At 43.7% G+C, this 16,590-nt stretch overlaps 1 protein-coding gene across 8 annotated transcripts in view; it reads left to right on the plus strand.

Annotated features, from left to right (window-relative positions):
* The window catches only part of RAD51B (RAD51 paralog B), an 850,300-nt gene that overhangs the window by 633,321 nt on the left and 200,389 nt on the right, over positions 1 to 16,590 (plus strand). The window lies entirely within an intron of this gene.

Raw genomic sequence — 16,590 nt, forward strand, 5'->3', positions numbered from 1 at the left:
TTAATGGTGTGTGCCCACAGAAGCACCTGGCAGCAGCAAGGAAAGGGAGTTTACAGTGAACTCCAGGCTGACGCACGTCTCCTCTGGTCATGTCCTTTGTTCCCCTGGCAAGCCTCAAATGTTGTGCCACCCAGAACACAGCTGGGACTCAAGGCCAGGAATAAAGATTCTGTCATTGAAAGCAGCTGGGCTGTGTCGCTGGCACTGCAGGAGGCCTAGAGGAAAACCCAGGTCCCAGCTCTCTGGGAGCCCTCCTAGTTTTCAGGGGCTCATAGGCACAAACACCTGCAGACTTGGGGAAACAGAACCTAAGGAAGGGGAGGCCCAGGGGAATGAAGGGTTGATGTAGCACAGCGTCCCCTTTACTCCTTTCCACAGGGATCTGGGGAGGATTTGTAAAAGAAAAGCCAGGTTGTTTGGAACAGGACAGAAGATAGTGGCTTAGTTCCCCAGTAAGACAGAAGCATGTTTTTTATACCATTTTTGCAAAATCAAAGTCAGGTATGACAGGTTGAATTTGGATCCTGACGCTGTTGTCTATCCGTGTAGGTTTAAATGAGCAGCATAAACCGTGGAGTGGGAGCTGGGGAGACCAGGGCACCGTGAGACAGGTCCAGAGAAAGTGCTGGAAATGAAATTAGTTTCCCATATCTCCAACCACTTGGCATAGGGTGGCAGAAGAAAACAGAAAACAAAACAGTGATCCTTTTTAGAGCTGAAAAGCTATGTGCCTCATCTTTCTTGATTTGCTTTTGCAATCAAGAACGGTTTGATCACCTTTTGAAATGTATCAGGAAAGGCATTAATCTCTCTGTTTGTTCCCTTGTCACAAACTTGCGTTAAGTTTTCCCACCCTGTTTTTTCAGTCACTGAGCCAACTGGATGATTTATTGAAAAAAATTTCCCCCCAAATACCACCCCCTGAGTTCATCCGATTTCATTGTGAATCAGTAACCTATCAAAATGTTTTATGCTGCTGGACTCAAAGTGACCCAGAAGATTCTCAATTTATTTCCATCCAGGTACAGAGGTGTCTGCATGGTAAATACCACCTCCGCACCTGGCACAGCCTGGCATTCTTGTGGGAGCCTGGGCAAAGAGCCCTGGAACTCAATGGAGCAAAGAGAGTGAACTCCTCTCCCAGAGGTCATGGAGAAGAAGGCAGAGCAGACCGGCCACATTGTCCCCAGTCTGCCCGGTGCCACTGCAGCCTCAGAAAGTTTGTCTAGGCCAAGGCGCTGACCTTTGCTGCTTCTGCCTGCCTGTTAGTGTGGGGCCTCCCCGGGAGATGAGAAAGGAGAGGAAGGACTCCTATCTGCTCAGTTCTCTTCTCCCCTGTCCACATTCACTTTATACCCCCTCCCTCCGTGACATCTTCTCATACAGGCTCTCTGCTTTGTTTACTTTTTTTTTTCTGGCAGTTAGCCTTGAAGAGAGATTTTACAATATTTGGAAATATTTTATAATATATGAAAAAGTATTTTAAATACAGAACAGCACAGAAAATCATAAAAGAAAACAGGTGAATCTAACACCCCAAATAAACAAATACTAAAATTTTGTCCCATTTGTTTCAGATTTTTTTTTTTTTAATTACAGGAATGAAACTTGACAAACTTTAGGACTCCTTTGTACCTATTCCTGGTCCATTCCCTCCTCATCCCACATTCCTCCACGAAAGTGAAAACTCTCCGGAGTTCGGTCTACATCTTTCCTCTCCATCCTTAAAAATGTTTCTACATATGTGTGAATCCACACATAGTATAACGACTGATTTTGAGTGCATTCTGAAATTTGCATAAATGGCTTATTGTACAGGATTTCACAACTTGCTTTTGTTGCTTAACATTGTTTTTGTAATATAGCCACGTGATACACAGGTCACATGATACACAGGCCACGTGATACACAGGTCCTGCTCTTTCACCTTAGATATCCACATCTATTCAGTGTGTGAATATACCACATGTTAACCACTCCCCTACTTATGGAAATTTTGATTATTCTTAACAGTTTTATTACGTGTTTCTTGATATTTAGGTATGAGGGTTTCACTAGGTATATATAAAAAACGAAATGGCTGGTCAGAGTGTCTGCACGTTTTCATTTTTACTGTATTTTCCCAAATTGCTCTCCAAAGACTTTTACCAGCGTACACTCGTTCTGGAGATAGTGGACCAATTTCTCTGCAGCCTCGTATAATCATAAGTTTGTTGTCATCTTTCCACAGGCAGTCTTCTCATGCCTTCTTTAGGGATGTGCTGCACTCTAGCCTGAGTGACAGAGCAAAACCCCATCTCTCTCTCTTAAAAAAAGTCTTCATTTCCCTAAAGTTAACTATGGAATACTTCCCAGAAAGTGAGCTTTTAATCTCATCCATCACCCTGATTCTCACTTGAGGGAACTGAGTTCCAGAAAGGTAAAGTAATGTTCACTGCCTCAAAACTGGGTTTGTAGCCCTTTCTAAGCCCTCAGCCTGGGCTCCTAAGATTTTAGAAAATCGGAAGTGGGTTTGGGCTCTCTCATCTTCCATCATGGCAGCCCCTGTGGCAACTTACCTCTCAGGCTTGATGAGCCTCTGTTGAGATACTTTCAGGCCTGTCCTGAAATTTGAATCTGGAAATTCTAAGCTAAAATGGATTGGTCATACTGATATAATAATCCTTCAACAAAGTCCCTGAGTGCAGTTCAATTATAAGTTTGGCCAGGTGTAACTATAACCTAAACTAACAGTGGTATACATGATAGAGATGTACTACTTCCTCATGTCGTGCTAGGAGGAGTGTAGTCCAGAGCTGGCACGGCAGCTCAGCTCTACATGTCTATCCAAGAGTCCAGACCATTGGCTTTTTGCTCTGTCACACCTAGGATGTTGCCATTACCATGGTCAAGAATGGTTCAGCATCATGCCCTCCATCCCAGTAGCAGGATGTGCATGAGATAGAGAATGATGGTGGGAGGGAAAGCATCCCCCTTCCCTTGGGACATTAACCAGAAGTTATACACATTATTTCTGTTTATATGATGTTGGCCAGTCTGTAAATATATGATCAGAAAGGCTAAAAATGTAGCCATTAATCTGGGTGGCCATATACCCAGCTAAATTTTGGGAGTTCTGTTATCATGAGAAAAGAAAAGAAAATGAATTTTCTTTTCTGAGGAGCCCAGTTGCAGAGATTAGGTGCAATAGTACAGACTTAAGGGCTGGGCTTGTTGCATAATAGAGTTATACTCTTAAAATGCAGCATAAATATTGTATGTATTAAAAAGTGCCATCCGGACCTGCTTTGGTTCCAGACTCTAAAGTAGAAGAGAAGGGGTATCACTTCACCAAGGGTCAGCACCCAAAAATCTTGTTCTGCCCACCTAAAACAGAACCTCCAGGAAGGAATTTTGGTATGTGTTTTGCTTTTATACAGTATGCAAGAAAGAAACTTCAGTGAGAGCTACTATTGCTTATAGCACAAGGCAGGGCATGAACTTGGATCCAAACTCATAGACCAAACACTTTTTTTTTCCAAAATGTTTTTTCCTGTCTCTACTTTTTTAAAAAATATGAAACAAAATGTTAGTTGGAATAACATTATAGAGAAAAACTTTATTCCAAGGCCTGGACTGTAGTTAGACTGGATTTACATTCCTCTTTTAGAACCTGGAAGCCACTTGGCTATCTTTGCAGAGTTAACAATTTGCATTTACAAAAATGGCCAGGTAAGAGTACCAAAATATGTTAAATCAATTCAGGTTGTTGATTTTCTTTGAAAGTCTCTTCCAAAGAACTTCATGTTCTTTCTGGAATATGATTTAAGCTGCATTTCAGTGAGTTCAGTTCAGCAAATATTTGTTGAGCATCTATTGTTCACAAAGCATGGTGCTCGGGGTCAAGGGATATAAGGCTGAAAAAAAAAGGTCCCTTCCTTTTAGTAGCCCAGAATCTAGTTAGGAGAGATGTAGTTAAATAAGTTTAATCAAAAGCAAACTGTGATACCTATTACCAAGGTTCAAACAGTGGAATATAGAAGGATAAAGGAGGTAGACTCATTCTAACTGGGATGACTGAGGAAGGTTCCTGAGAGTACGTGGGACTGGGACTGGACTTCAGCTTGTGAATGCTGACAAAAACCACATTACATTGTCTCTTGACAGAAGCCAATTTCTTTTGCTATTTGAGGATAGATTCAGGGACACTGGGGAATGCTGATTAGTTCCATCACTAATGCTGATTAGTGGTGAATGTTGAATCATGCTGACTAATGTGTTCTAAATGGATTGACTCAACAATAAAGGGAACGTTGAGAGTCAAGAGTTCAGATCCTGAATTTCACCGATGAAGTGTAAATCACTTCGCCACTTAGTACTTAATTTTTTTGTCAATTAAAATGTGCTCGTGGGTGAGAATCCAATAAGTCATCTTGACCCATGAGGGCTTCAGAAACTTCAAGGATAACAGACAGCTTAACAGTGACTACCAGGACAGGCTTATGCAACCTTGGGTTATTCATAGTGCACACAGAGTCAGAACACCCATCACATGCCCCTCGCCAGCCATGCGAAACTTCTGTTTCCTCACACATGCCATGAGAACTGACAAACAGTGCACTGAACTCACAAAACCCAACAAATAGAGGAGCTTTTGAAAAATCTTCCTATCTACCTACTGGGGTGTCTGTGTCTTTCTACAACAAATGTCGCCACAGAACTAAGGGCTTGCATTGCAGACACAGCTCTTTCTCTCTTTTGACATCTCCCCAGCTAGACTGCTTGAGAACCTGGCCTTCCATGTCCAGATGTTTACTGAATTCTGAAGGCCCCCCAAAGAGCCCAAGTTCTTTTGTTGCTCTCCAAATCATTTCCCACAGAGACTGACCAATGTCCTGAAGGAGCCCTTCAATAGGGAGGATAAATGAAGGCAGATGAAGACATGACCCCCTGAGGCTTACCCACATCCACTCGAACAAAGGGTCTGAGGCACAACCTTGTAAGGAGTGTTTTGGTCAGCAGCGTCCCTATGCGAGGCCAAGTCTCCCCTACAGGGCTGCTTTCAATGGCTACCATCATAGTGGAAGTATTGGGCATTTGTTAAGGGCTGTGGTGTGCTAGGTATAGCACAAAACATCTAAATCATGCTCCCCTGCCTTTGTGAGGGCTTCCTGGCTACAGACGGCAGCTGGCTTTCTCAGGGGAAACTTGGGGGTCATAGAGAAAGCTGAAGAGGGGTGCTTGCTTCTGTGGATTACCTCTTCCCGCCCAGCGCAGTGACACTCCCCTTTTGTCTATAGCTATCCTTAGTCAAGCCAGGGCTGCAGGACCCTAACCCACCCTTCTGCTGTGTTTCTGGGTCTCTGGTTTGCGAGGCCAGTGGCTCTGTGGGTGATAGGTATGGAAGAGGACCGCTGTTGGAGGAAAGTTCCAATTAGGTTGCTGGTGAGAAGTTAGTGCATTTCGTAACATTTTTTTTTTTTTTTCAAACTTACTTTCTCTCTCTCTCTCTCTCTTTTTTTTTTTTTCCTTTAGGCCAACAGAGGCCATAGGGATACTGTGACCTTTGTCTAGAGTTGATGGGGGTGTGATTTGTGAAATAAAACAGGACCGTACTGCTTGGAAGAAGGAAACGGAAGCTGACATAATGGGGATTAATTAGTTGATTGCTGTTGAGATGGTAACAGATTTGCTCCTAAACCATTGAGCTAGCGATTTCAGACCTAGCAGGGAAGGTGAAGATGAAGAAGCCTTTGTTCAGGTCTCTAGATGTGTAGGACTGAGGGCTTTGCCGCCATGGGATGTCAACAGCCATAATAATAATTTGCACTTATATAGCACCTTTCAACCAGGCACCTCAAAGCGGTTTAACCACATTAATTAATTAAAGCCCACAATCCCCCTGGGGAGAGGAGGAGGATGACTAACAAGATTTGTAATTACAGGAGCGAACATTTCCGAATAAAGTATTGTCTACCAAATAAAAAGAGTAGGTGTAAAGGAATTGGGGTCTCCAAATGGTAACCAATTCAGAAATGAAATCATGGAATGATGTGGGAGGTTGGGGGCGGGCATGGGCACGGGGGTCGACTCTGTGTCAGAGGGAGGTCGATGGGCTCAGAATTCACTGACAGGTTCAGATCCAGCCGAGAAGTGGAGCATGTATGGTATTAGTGGCATTTGAAGGTCATTAGTGGCATAACTATTGTAGTGTAAATTCAAGTTTCATTGGTATATTGTGTATAGCCCTGCAGAACAAAGAGTGAGACTCATGCAGTATTTAATAAAGGATGAAATGATTTCTTTAGATTTAAAGCCCAAAGCTGGGCCAGTCAATTAGCAAATAAATCAATTGGTGACCCGTAGGATAATTTAGTCGTTTCCAGTAGAACACCCAGCCTACACGTTCCTACTGCCATGAGGCTTTGATTGAAGTATCAGGCTGGGTTCAGGGCAAGTCTGGGGTCTTTAGCCCCTTCAAAGCCAGGCATTAAATCTTTCCAGCCTTTGGCCTTGCTTACCCAGGTTGTTATTGACCTCAAGCTATCCTCTGTAGAATCATGTTGTACCTGCTCCTCCATCAGATATTTTTAGTGCATTGAGGGCTAGAATCAAGTCTCCTCCTATTTCATGTCTCCTATGAGTGCCCAGCAGAGTGCTGTGCACCAAGTAGGTACAGATTGATGAAGAATGATGAAGAATGACTGAGTCCTTTAAGCACTCAGGATTTGTTGAGCGCATACCAAGTATTCAGGTGAAGCTTGAAAACAAAGCTCAATGTGTGCCTGCCCTCCAAAAATGTACTCCAAGGAATGGGAAAAGATTTACAAACTATTAACTATAATATAAAGCAGAATCACATCCAAGCCCGGGGCAGCAAGGGCAATGGGAAGAGCATCTTATTCAGCTGGAGTGAATCAGGGAAGGTATTGGTGTGCCAAGCATTGGAAGGCAAGAAGAATTTGGGTAGACCTGGAAAAGGCAGAACAGGCAGATGTCCCAGGCTGTGACTATGTGTGTGACCCTCTGAGTGAGGTACATTTTGAGAACTTAGGATGTTCAATAGAATGTTGGTGAAAACCAAGGTGAGTTTTCGCATTTAATCAGGAAACGTACATTTCCTATGGATTCTTATGACATGAATTGGTTAATTTCGAACATCAAGGGATTATTTGAGAAGTTGGAGGTGGGGTTCAGGGTACACTACTCCAAACTCCGGCACGTTGGCCTTGAAAAAATAGCAGAAGCAGGAAGGCCATTTTCACCTTCCCCTCGCCCCTCCTCTCCTGAAGCAGGTTGTAAAATGTTCATTCCTAAAGTGTTCACTCTCTACCCAGAGGAAAGGAATATTCTTATCTCTGAAGACACGGGGACAGAGAATAATCTGAACAAACAGGCCTTGCTCAATTTCCCCCAGTTTATTCCCATTAGATCATACTCTTTAGTCCTCCAATCATACTTCTGCATGACTATCTACTCTTCATCAAACTTAAGTATGAAAATACACAGATTTCCCTGGTTTGGGGGTGGGTTTTTTTGTTTTGTTTTGTTTTTTGTTTTTGTTTGTTTGTTTTCCAGAGTCTCACTCTGTCTCCCAGTCTGGAGTACAGCAGTGCAATCACAGCTTACTGCAGCCTCAACCTCCCAGGCTCAAGTGATCCTCCAACCTCAGCCTCCCAAGTAGCTGGGACCACAGATGGGTGGCATCACCACACCTGGCTAATTTTTTATTTTTTGTAGAGACAGGGTCTCCACTGTGTTGCCCAGGCTGGTCTTGAACTCCTGGGCTTAAGTGATCCTCCAGGCTCAAGCCACCTTCCCAGCTCAGCCTCCCAAAGTGCTGGGATTACAGGCATGAGCCACCATGCCCAGCCAGGTCTTCATTTCTAAAGGTTCTCGTATCACATAAAACTTATATTAAATAAATTTTTATGCTTTTCTCTTGTAAATCTTGTTGTTGTTGTTGTTGTTGTTGTTGTTGTTGTTGTTGTTGTTTGAGATGGAGTCTCGCTCTGTCGCCCAGGTTGGAGTGCAGTGGCGCGATCTTGGCCTACTGTAACCTCTGCCTCCCAGGTTCAAGCAATTCTCCTGCCTCAGCCTCCCATGTAGCCAGGATTACAGGCATGTGCCACCATGCGCAGCTAACTTTTGTACTTTTTTTAGTAGAGACAGAGTTTCACCATGTTGGCCAGGCTGGTCTCGAACTCCTGTCCTCAGGAGATCTGCCCGCTTGGCCTCCCAAAGTGCTGGGATTACAGGTGTGAGCCCGGCCTTCTCTTGTAAATTTGTCTTTTGTCATGGGGGCCTTGGCCATGAACCTTGCAATGGGTAAGGAAAAGATATTACTTTTTCTCCTGTGCAGTTTCTGGTGCCCAATATGGGGCGACTGAGATACCCCACTCATTCTGGATCTTGCAAATGAGATCCTGGGGCAACTGACAAAAAGCTGGAAAAGTAAGAATTCTTATCAAACTCAGCTCTTCCAGATCTCTGTCTGTAGTGCTTGGTCAAGAGAGAAAAATTTCTCCTTGTCCCTTCCTTCCCAAATTCAGATTAGCAGGAGAAAAAAACAAAACAAAACATGTCTATATTGTGACTCCCTGGCTAAATCTGCCTTTAAGATACTCATTTGATATTGATCCTTTCCCTCCCAGGGACTGCTGTCTCTTTCCTTGTTTGTCTCAATTTCTGTCCTGATAACTTGGTTTGATTTTCTCCCTGTTGGGGCATACAAGCTGTCTTGAGTTCCCCAACCAACTTCAGGGGAGGGAACTCAAGAATATGGCTGGACAGAAATGTGGATTGCACCCTATTTCCAGCTATCCTGCCAACTATTGCCAGCTCTTGGGGAGTTTGTTTGTATCTTTCTTTTGACTCTCTTTGGGGGTGGTTCTGGATTTGGGAGGGCTGCACTCTCTTTTAAGAGCCCCTTCTTAATCCATGGTGAAGTCATAAAAGGCTCTTTGGTTTTGGTTGAGTCACTTAGTAGGTACTTTCAGTTTAAAAGAAGAAAAAAGTAAATGTGTATGTTTTGTTAATCTGTGTTTTGTTATAGTGCTCTCAGCCACGAACCTTGAGATGGGTGAGGAAAATATATTACTTTTCCTCCCTTACATTGAGCAAGATGCTGTCTGTTCTCTGCAGCTCCTAATTTGTTCTCTCTTCACTTCCATTGTCTGCCAAGAAAAAAAAAAAAAGCTAAATTGTTCACACATTAAAATGGATCACTCACAAGTATCTGAAAAAAAGCAAGAGGAAGACATATCCTAATCCCAAATGTCAAAAATTAAGTGGCTCCTCCTTGAAACTACCTTTTTGACCCCAAGAAACACTAAGAGAGTGCCCTATACCCAGTGTTTGACAAATCAATACAGTACTCTCCTGCCCAAGGCCCTGCAAGGCCTTCACCACAAACCATGCTGCAGGGACAGGACCTAAGCACTGCCTCTGATACGGAGCACTTGCTGTGTGTCTGACACACACTTTACATACACAATCTTCTCTAATGCTTCTAGGACTCTTACAAGGTAGAATTTTGTATTATTCCTTCTCTACAGATGAGGAACTGAAGCAAGAGAGGTTCAGTCTGTCACTGGAAAGGATGAAATGTGGATTTGAACTCAGGCAGTTCTGCTCTCTTTTCTCTCTCATCCCTTGCCCATGTAATATTTCTATTCATAACTCATTCATCCTCAGTTCACTAAAGTACTCAGCACAATACTACACACACAATAGTAAAGAACTTGTGAATATTTTCTAAATAAAAGAATCACCAGGAACAATGCTAGTAGTTTGATCTTTTACTCTGGGCAGTGATGCTCAGAATATAGCAGAGGCTCCATCACTGCCTTCTCCTGTCATTTTTAATGATCAGAAGACATGCACAGGAAAGTTGCCCCAGGAAATGTTCACAAGAAAGGACACAGGTAGCATTCTTCCCCACAGACTGATAATCTGCCAAGCTAGTACCACCTATGAGATGCTAGTGTGGCATCTTATATCATTAATTACTTTTACTGAAAGTAAAAGTAATGATGCAATTCAGAGATATTTTAGGGGGGTGTGTGTGTGTGTGTGTGTGTGTGTGTGTGTGTATCAAAGTTCAACTTTGTCTCCCTAATCCTGCTAGCCTTCTGGCTATTCTGTTAAGGTATTGCAGTCCTGATGAAGATTCAGAAATGTGTGGTCCCTGTCAGCCTACAGGGTGAACATTTTGGATTAACCCAGAGAGCCTTGAACTCTGTGCATAATGTCTTTTAGGTTGTGGGTTGTGAACAAAGCAAAATGACCGCTCAGAGACAGGGTTGTAAAAGTTTGTCCAGCAAAACCAGGATTGCCAAATGAGAATTCTGGAAAGGGAGGATAAGGATTAGGTAATGGGAGAAAAGTGAGTGAAGGCAAGGAGAAGTGCAAAATATCTGATTCTAGCCTAAAAACTGGTCTTGGAAACATTTGGAAGGGTCATTTTTTCCAAGTTTTATTTTCAATATCATCACCATCACTTTTATCCTGTGGCTGTGAAAGGACTTTCTTCATTCCACTCCAGAATTCAAAGAGGCTTCTTTTGCACAAATGGAGGGAAGGCACTCATCACACTTCTCAGCCAAACGTCCTAAGTGTGAGAGAAAACATACTGCCTACTTCTGAATTTCAGTGAGGGCAGGGTTCAGAGAGAACACATGTTTTCCAAAACTCCAAATAGATCTGCTAGGAGAGGAAACCAATAAATCACTAGACAGAAGTCAGGACACGTTTGGTTTTGTTGCCTATCAAACAGTCCCCCCAAATCTCAGTGACTTGCAAAATCCATGCATGTCTGAGACTCTCCAGACAAGCTCTCCTCCATGTGTGACTGAATATTGCATTTCAGTATTAACATGCACTGCCACAGTTGCCACAGTAGGGGAAGGGAGAGGTGGATAGGGGGAGAGAGAGAAGAAAGTAAGAAAGAAAGAGAGAGAGATTGAGCACTGATAATTAAGTCCTTCCCTCAAAAAATGATATACATTCCTTCTACTCTCCTGGCCATGCAGCCATGCAGCCACTCCTAACTTCTAAGAGGCAGGAAGGTACCACTTCCTCCATGTTCTGAAGGAAAGGGGAACTGGATATTGGTGAACACCTGTAATGTTTGGCATGCACAGCTATACCCAGTGGGCTTGCAAATGTTTCCTTCTTCCATATTCATGCTTATATATACCTTTCCCTCCGATTACCTGGCGTACATCAAAGATGTATGGGGTAGTGTTAAGGAAGACCAAACAGTTTTGCAGCCTATTTTAGTCCACAGGTGACCTTTTGAAATAGAGGAGTAGCCAGGAAAGACCAGTTAACTCTGGTACTTTTCCTCTAGAACTTTCAGACGCAAGTAACTCTGGGAAGGGATAGTGGGTTCAAGGGAGCCATGGCCTGATAGATAGAACAACTAGTTTTGAGCGACCCCAGACCATCATGCCTTGTGTGAAAAGACTTTTGGAAATGTGCCCTTCCATTTCCATTCTGCCGCTTTTTACTAGACATGATGCACGTTCCTTCAAAGCCCTGTGATTTTCCAGAAAGCAGCTCTCGCTGCAAGAGAGAGAAACTTTCCCTTATTATTCTTTCAATAATGAATTCATGCTCGGAATCAGCTGCCTCCATGTGTTTTCAGTCAAGTGCTGATGGCAGCCTTGCCTAGGGGCATTTCTAAAGCTGAGGACATAAGAGATGAGGGAGGTCTCATATTGACAAGAGCTGCTTTTGGTTTTCCTTCCAGTTTAGCCCTCCTGAGCCTTGAAATGGGAGATAACAATGATTCATCAGCTCTTGTTGGTGAATCAACATGACCACCACACCTCTTTGCTCCTTTCAACCAATGACAAAGTCATGGTTTTAAAGCTTTCCTCAGAGAGATTTGTGGACCTGGATTTTGGTGACTTAAAAGGGATTTAACTTTTTCGGACCAAACCAATATTTTGTAGATGCCAAGACTTCCTTTCTTCAGGTCTCAAACATAGACTTGGCGTACCCTGACATGATAAGAACAAAGGAGAAATTAGGTCACACTATTTCCTGCCTAAAACCTAATCTCAAGTACACAGGCTGCTTCCAAGTAAGCTGTGGTGGTAGGCTATGTTTGCTGAGAGCCAGCCGACTCACTCTCCCTAAAGCAAATCTCTTCAGATAATAATTCAGTTTTCAGCCTACCTACTTGGAACTTGTACAAACTTTTAGTTACAGTTGGGCTCTTTTCATTGGGAAGAAGAGTCTCAATTATCTCCGGCAAAAGGGGACACATACTGTTAAGGATATAGGTGGTGCAGAATTGGAAAGCCTTCTGGAGGGGAGGCAGCCCTGGGAATTCATTATCCTGGGGTCTCCGCTTTTCTCTACATGTCTGCCCAGGGCTACTGTCACTCTCCCAGCAGATTTGTCCTGCATACCAGAGTTCTATTTACTCAAAACTTCAATTTGCACATGGCTCACCCTTGTGTTTCTCCCTACCCCTTAGCCCTTCAACTTCAGTTTCCATTGGCTGTTTTCCTTGGTTAAAATTCTGAAGAGACAATTTGATTGCTCGGGCTTATCTTAGTGTTTTGTCTCAGACAACATCACTGGTCACTAGCTAACCAAACCCTTGTTGGCTAAGGAAGCCACTGAAAACATGGCTGCCCAAGCAGCAGGAGGTATGGGTGGGGCATCTTTTGGTAGAGGGGCTGTGGGAGGGCAAGACAGTGATGAACTCCAGGGCATGCTTTATACCCTCTAACTGGACTGCTGCAAGCATACCCATTCCCTCTTGCTTCTTGCTCATAACTGTATACCTGGTCCGCTTACACCCTTACAGCCTAGGCATTTCCTATTATTGCTTACCTCCAGCTCCTGACTCCAGGATCTTACTTCTCCCCTGCTGAAGTGCCCAGTCACAGAAGTATAGGACTAGTGAGTGAGAAGGAAGAGCTGTTGAGATTTATTTAAGAATATAAAGAAGATTGGGGAAGGTGTGTAATGAAAAGAGGAATGGAAATAAAATCCCTCTCTCAGCTAAAGAAAATTGTGTTCCCACCATGGGACCCAGCTACCTTTCCTCCTTCCACCAGTCTTTGGAGTTACTTCCTTTTCCCAAAAAACAGCATCAGCAGAAGCAAGAGGAACTTCCTTTGGGGAACCCTGACCAAGCAAGTGGGAAGATATTCCCTCTTCATTAACCTCCAAGGTCTTCTCTGTCCCCTGCAAGGATCCCTTGTCCCTATCCCTGATCCTTGTCTTTCTGCAGCCCCTACCCCCAGGTCTTGTGAAGCCCAGATTCTTGACTAAGAAGTCCCAAATAACTTTCAAACAGATTTTAGAACACAAGTGAAGGACTCGGTTTGGATCAAGTTTTTGCCAATTGTATTCTCAGTGCCCAAAGCTCTTTATTGGAAGTTATTCACAAATCTTCATGATTGTTTTTGGAAGACTAGTCATGTGTGGTTTTGCCCTATTTCACATGAGTCAGAGAAATTGTGCTTTTTATGAATTCATGCATCAACCAGAGCATTAGGGGGAAGATTGAATTGTGACAGGATGCTTTACCATTTATTCATGAGATACCATTACCTTTGTAACTCATCAGATGGCTAAAAGCCAAACCCAAACCATCTGCATTCAAATTTCAGTCTGCCCGTATTATTTTTAGTGGACATGAGTCTAGGAGTGAAGGAGAGGCTAGTCTAAATGTCTGTGTTTCCTTGCCCTTTCCTGAGCTCCGAGTATGTCAAAGGTGATTAAATCATGGTCAAACTTTGTCCTGTGACTGACACTTTTATCTAGTGACTAAAACTGCAACATTTCCCTAGGAGCCTATGATAGTGTTTGCAAATCTGCTACTGTGGGATTCTAGTCAGTTCCTCCGTTCCTCCAGAGCACCTCCAGATCTCTGCCCATTCTATTTAGAATCAGAGGTTTAAGTCTATTGCTATTGGCTGTCCTCTGGGGCCCAGAAACCTATATGGGGTTTGTCCAGCCTCTCATACCAACACCATCGTCCAAACCCCACAGTCATTACCAATCTAACAGCTTGAAAGTTGATACAAAGATGAAGCAGAAGCCAGTTTGGCTTTCTCCCAGTTCTCTATGCCCCTCCGGAGTTAATCAACAACCACCTATCTTTGTGTCAATAACATAAGCCTCTCTAACTAGAACACCTGGTGAAAAGCCAGAGGAAAGCTTAAAATGAAGCAAATTTTGCAGTGATTATTCTGACCATCACTGTTTAAGCTGGACTCAGGATCTCCAGACAAAAACTGCTTGCTAAACCCAACCAACTAGCTGGATGAACCTATACCTCTCAGGGCTCCTTAAGCCACTTTGGGTTTTGCTAATATTTTTCATGCCCACACCTCAACTCCAAATCTGTAAACTTTAAGCATCAACTCCCCATTTCAAGCACACAGGGTTTAGTGAGATGGCCTGAGTTCATCTCGCTGGTAGAATTCTTTAGTGGCATCTCCCCATCCCTTTCCCACCCTCAAAGCCCATCCTGATGGTGTGGTCACAGCACTGGAGAAACCATAGACCTTCTTAACTGGGATTACCAACACCTTCTCTTAGTACCTATTCACATGGCCTTGGATGTTGGGTGACTGCCTGTTCAGGGAAAGTGGGGAGGGTGAGAGGGATTGAAAAGGCAGAGGGCACATGGACACTAGTTCCTTGCTATATTGGTCTGCTCAGGCTGCATAGAGAATACCACAGACTGCATGGCTTAAAGATCAGAAATGTATTTTCTCACAGTTCTGGAGGCTGGAAGTCCACCATCCAGGCTCCAGCAGGTTTGATTTCTCTGGAGACCTCTCCCCTTGGCTTGCACATGGACATCATCTCTTTGTGTCCTCACATGGCTTGTTCTCTGTGTGTGAGCTCCTAGTATCTCATCCACTTCTTATAAAGACACTAGTTCTGGCCGGGCGCGGTGGCTCAAGCCTGTAATCCCAGCACTTTGGGAGGCCGAGACGGGCGGATCACGAGGTCAGGAGATCGAGACCATCCTGGCGAACACGGGGAAACCCCGTCTCTACTAAAAAAATACAAAAAACTAGCCGGGCGAGGTGGCGGGCGCCTGTAGTCCCAGCTACACAGGAGGCTGAGGCAGGAGAATGGCGTAAACCCGGGAGGCGGAGCTTGCAGTGAGCTGAGATCCGGCCACTGCGCTCCAGCCCCGGCGACAGAGCGAGACTCCGTCTCAAAAAAAAAAAAAAAAAGACACTAGTTCTATTGGATTAGAACCTTATCTTCTTGCTTCTTATTTTCTTATTTTCTGTATGTCCATTGTATGTTTTTTGGTTTGAGGTCACCATGAGGCTAGGTCGTATTTATGACCTTGTTTAACCTTAATTACATCCTTTTATTTTATTTTCGGTTGCTGATCATGATGTGCAATTCATTACCCTTTTTTTTGAGATAAGTCTCGCTCTGTTGCCCAGGCTGGAGTGCAGTGGCATAATCTTGACTCACTGTAGTCTTCACCTCCCAGGTTCAAGCAATTCTCCTGCCTTAGCCTCACGAGTAGCTGGGACTACAAGCACGTGCCACCACACCTGGCTAATTTTAGTATTTTTAGTAGAGATGGGGCTTCGCCATGTTAGCCAGGCTGGCCTTGAACTCCTGACCACAGGTAATCTCCCCAACTGGGCCTCCCAAAGTGCTGGATTACAGGTGTGAGCCACCATGCCTGGCCATTAATTACCTTCTTTTAAAGGCCCTATCTCCAAATACAATCTCATTGGAGGTTAGCACTTCACATATGAATTTTGAGGGGACACAGCTCAACACCTACCATAACTGTTTTCCTCACAGAACATCCCTTATCCTCTGATCTTGCCCTTCTTATCTGATTGGGAAAAAAGTAGATACTGGCCAAGAAATTCAAGTATGACTGTGCAGTTTGAGAATTGCTAAGCTAGGTAGGGATGGTGCATGAGATAGAATGAAAAGGTGGATGGATGGATGCATGAATGGATGGTTATTACATGGAAAGACAAATGAATGAATAAATGACTTTGGCAGTGTGTTGATGGCACCAGGACAGAAATTACATTCTGTTTCTTTAGGGTTTGTCTTTTTTTTTTTAATAGTACAGGGGTTACAAACTCAAATGTCCATGCTAGACAGGTAAAAAGAGTTGCAAAAAGAGGCCAGGTGCAATAATAGGCGGTTGTAGGGACTGACAGATTAGAGAGAGGCTACCGTATTTAAATGGGCAGCAGTTACTAACAAAGACTCTCATTTTGACCAAACTTGAGTCAGGCTCCTCTGAGTCGTCTTTCTGACTAGGCCCCAATCTTGGGCTCTATCCTTGGCTTGCTTAGTCCAGTTTTAGCAAGAATCCTGCTAAGTCAATTGAGTGAAAATTCCCCACCCTTGGTATTTGATCACCCTCGGTACCTAATCATATTCCTCAGCCCCCACCTCTAATATCCTATCACCCTTGCCTGCCTTCAGTAAGAATCCTGCCATGTCAGCTTAGCCAGAATCCCCCTAGCCTTGGTGTTTCTTCTTAGTAATTTTTCATCCACTGACATTCACCCTGCTCTTTGGCTATAAATTACCACTTTTCCTCGTTGTATTCGGGGTTGAGCCCATCTCTCTCTA

This window comes from Macaca fascicularis, chromosome 7 (assembly GCF_037993035.2).
Source record: "Macaca fascicularis isolate 582-1 chromosome 7, T2T-MFA8v1.1".
NCBI lineage: Eukaryota > Metazoa > Chordata > Mammalia > Primates > Cercopithecidae > Macaca > Macaca fascicularis.